We start from the raw sequence: 4,190 nt of genomic DNA, 5'->3' as shown, positions 1-4,190 counted from the left end.
GCCGGAATGGTACACATTGCTTCTTTAATGTGACATCCTTGAGATACTTGGTGGCCTTTCGGATATGCATACCCTTGATGGCCTGGGCAGTTTCACGCGTGTTCTTAAAGTGAACGTGAAGATTTGAGCCTCTTGATTTGCATGATTTTGTGGGTTTTTCTGGGTCAAGAGAGTAGTGAACCATTTTCACAGGTCACCTAAGGCCGCTCACAGGAAGAGCAGGCTTTACTTTTTCTACTTTGTTTTTATACTTTTCTGCTGGATGGCTAAGACCAAGATAAAGCAAGACCTATATAACAAAGAGAAACCATAATTATCTAATTCTTGCTTTACTTATGAAAAAGTAGAACCTTCAAAATTATCTATATAGGGCACAAGAGGAAACTTGATTCTTTTTTTTTCTTTTTTTTTTTTCAGAACTAGGGATTGAACTCAGGCCCCTGTGCTTGACAGGGAAGCTCTTATTCCACTGAGCCATCTCCCTGGCCCCAGGAACTTGATTCTTATGCTGTTTTACACTTAATGACTTTAAATGTGACAAGCTAAAGAATTTAGAAAATATCATATGTAACTGATTTTTCCTGATAACTCAAGATAAAACCATTGTATTCTAGATATTTATCCCATTTATTTTAGATGAAAAATAATGCTTTATGCGCACTTAAAATTGAAGTAGTTTTATTTGTAATTTGTTCACATTTCTTTTCTGCCACTAATGGGAATTATCTTGAAACATCAAAAGTGGAAAGTAAATGGCAAAACAACATGTAATAAATTATTTTTCTATACGATTAGATACAGCTATACAGATGTCTTTTCAATGTAACACTTTTACCTTCCCTTATTTAGCCCTTTTAAATATTTTAAGAGCTAAATATAATTTGAAAATGTAGTGAGATAAATACTTCATGTCTAAAAATTATATTTTGGGGAGTAGCTCAGTAGAGTAAGCGCTTGCTTGGCAAGTTCAAGGGCCTGAGTTCAATCCCTGGTTCTGCCAAAAAATAAAAAGTAAAAGTTATATTTCATTTCAAAACTAAGTAGATGTGGACAATTAAGATGACATGCTTATATATAAGAATTATCAAGGAAAATATATTTTGTCCTTACATTTGTGCCAACTAAGCACATCAAATGTCCTAAAATTTTTCACTATAATAATTCAAAAATTATATTAGTGATGTTATATGTCAGAAATATCACCTCTTGAAGGTCTTGCACTTCAATTGGCCTATGTCTTAGTTACTTTTTACTCATTGTTGGGACAAATATCTCACACTCAAAATGAAAGAAGGAAAGGTTTATTTAGCTCACAGTTACTGGAGGGTTCAGTCCATATTCCCCTGGCTCCAAGGCAAACAACAGCAGTTCATGCGGCAGAAAACAATGAAGAGCAGAGGAGGAGCAGCAGCTGCAGCGGCGTCCATCAAGCCTCTCTCTTCCTTCTGCGCTGACTGCGAAGACCAGCGCTCCACAGTGAAGATCGGAGCTCCTCCACAGTGGCTCTGCTGCGAAGGTCAAGCTCCTCCGAAGACTGAGACTTCTCCACGGAAGCTGGGCGGGGCAGCCGGAAACCAGGCAGGGCAGCTTCCTGCCCACCTGCAGGGCGAGGCTTCTATGCTGAGAACTGCCCGAACTGATTCAGCCAAGTTGACACATGTATCAACTAACACAGCCTATCAGACCAATGATTCTTCCAGGAACAAGTAGAAAGGCTAAACTATAAATTTGTTTTCTTAGGAGTATCATACAATTGGAATCAGCCAAGGAAAAAATGTAATAAAATTTCAGAGGGTAGAAACATAGGACACTGAGTGATCTTACCTTCAGCAATTACTTTTCTGGAACTAAATGGATTAATTCTGGGTATGAGAAAGAGGCTGAAAATCCAGGCTGTGCCTGAGTAGAAAGCTGATCCTTGTGGACAGAGAAACCAGCAGGCTTTGTGGCAGTTTCATACAGACTGAGTGGCAAAACTGAAAGGTCTCAAATATGCAGGCATTTCTCTTCAAGATAGTTAGAAAAGACAGAAGAATTAAAAAAAAAGCTTAGCTAATAAATATCTCATTGCTCTTAAATGAGAAACTTAGTATCTGCAAGTGCAAAATAAAAGACAATAGGAAAAAAGAGAGAAAAGTTATTATAATCCAGCATCAAACACATATCTTTTTTTTTCCATAATTTTATTGATAAAAAAACAGCAATGAGACAGTTTCAAATCAAATTGGTAGGACACTTTCAATAGTTAACACATTGCATACATTCTTCCTAGTGGTTAATGGCTGTACAAGATGCAGACTTGATATCCTATTTACAAACACCATTAGAACAAATCCCTCTATTCATTAAGAGAATGTAACTATATATCTATCCTAATCACCTTGAATACACAGATACAAAATGGACATTCATCTGTAACCCACATATCTTAAAGTGTACTTTGCTTTAGTGTAATCATCTTATGTGTTCCATACATTTTTTAGCCTTAAGTCTGGCTGTTAACCTGTATTATAATAATTAACTTTATAAAAGCATATAAGATAAATAAATGAATCTGATGTTGGCAAAAGAGCAAAAGGGGGTAAGGAGAAGGGAAAAATGAATTGAGTTATGTTATATGCAAGTACCAACTCTCCTTACATAATGAATGTGATCATTAGGGACTGCAGACAGTACTCTCTTGTCCTTCCAGTGAGAGAAAACCCAGTGCACTCTCCAGATCCTCAGGTGAAAGCCCTAGAGTACATCAGCATAAGAGGTGTGAATTCAAAGATAAATAGAACATTCCAAAGGCATAAGACTGGCGCCTTGACCAGAGGTCATGAGGTATACCTATAATCCCAGCACTTGGGAGGCTGAGGCAGGAGGACTACTGCAAGTTCAAGGCTAATTTAGACTACAAAGTAAGTTTATTAAAGGCCAGCCAAAGACCAGCCTGATAGCTCAGCAGACTAAAGTGCTGGCTTAGGCAGATCCCCAGCATGCTGTGGATGCTGTGGATCAGCCCCACCCCTGGGGTGCACTGAGATTGCAATTGAGACTGGGCTTGGTGGCATACGCCTGTAATTCCACCACTTGGGAGGCTGAAAACAAGAAAATCACTACAAATCCAATCTATGTAGTGAGACCCTTTTTATCCTGTCCTAAATACAGAAGAAAAAAAAGGGCCAGCCTGAACTTTAACTTGAAACTCTGTCTCAAAAAAAAAAAGGGGGGGTGCTGGGGAGATGGCTCAGTGGGATAAGCGCTTCCCTGGCAAGCGCAAGGGCCGGAGTTCAATCCCCGGTTCTGGAAAAAAAAAAAAAAACAAGACAATCACATATGGGCATATGGGGTTAAAACCGTCAAAAACCAAATAAGCAAAAAAAAAAAAAAAAGAAGAAGATCCTAAATATAATCAGAAAAAAAAAAGACACATTACATTCAAAGGCAAAAAAATGAGCTATTTTGCTGACTGTTCAGTAAAAGTGGAGTACTTTTTGAGGTCTGAAAGAATCATTACCAGTGACAATCATCTTCCAAAGGAAGGAGACTGAAAATGTTTTCAGACAAAACCATAGCATTAATTTATCAAGTCTCATCTCTATGTGGTAGGCTGACTAATGGTCCTGCAAAAATGTCCATATTTTAATCACTGTAACCTGAGAATGTTTTACGTAAAAAAAAAAAAAAAAAAAAAAAGATTTTGAAGATGTAATTAAAGTTACTAATCAGTTGATCTTAAAATAGACTATTCTGGATTAACTTAGTTGAGCCAACTCTTGTAAAGATGATCTCTTTCAACCATAAGCAAAAGACAAGTTGTGGAAAGGAATATTAGAGAGCTTTCAAGGATGAGAAAGATTTGCTTCAACACTGCTGGCTCTAAGATGAGAAAGCCCATGTGCAAGAACAAGAGGGCTGCAGCAAAGAAACAGAGTGTTTTCCTATACCTGAGAGTTGGAACAGATAAATGTGTATACAAGAGACTTCTCTGAGAGGGGTGAGGGGGGAGGGGAAGCAAAAGGACCAGAGGATATCTTTGAAAGTCCTAAGACCACACTCTGCATATCCAATAGTTCTAAATAAGAATCTGATGCAGGCTATTATAACAGTATATTTGTTAAGATAAAGATAAAGACTACAAGAACCAAGATAGTGTGTTATTAACATTGGAACAGACATACAGCTCAATAGACAAATAAAAACCC

The sequence above is a fragment of the Octodon degus genome, unplaced genomic scaffold (assembly GCF_000260255.1).
Source record: "Octodon degus isolate 3935 unplaced genomic scaffold, OctDeg1.0 scaffold00114, whole genome shotgun sequence".
NCBI lineage: Eukaryota > Metazoa > Chordata > Mammalia > Rodentia > Octodontidae > Octodon > Octodon degus.
Note: the sequence above shows the minus strand (reverse complement) of the source record.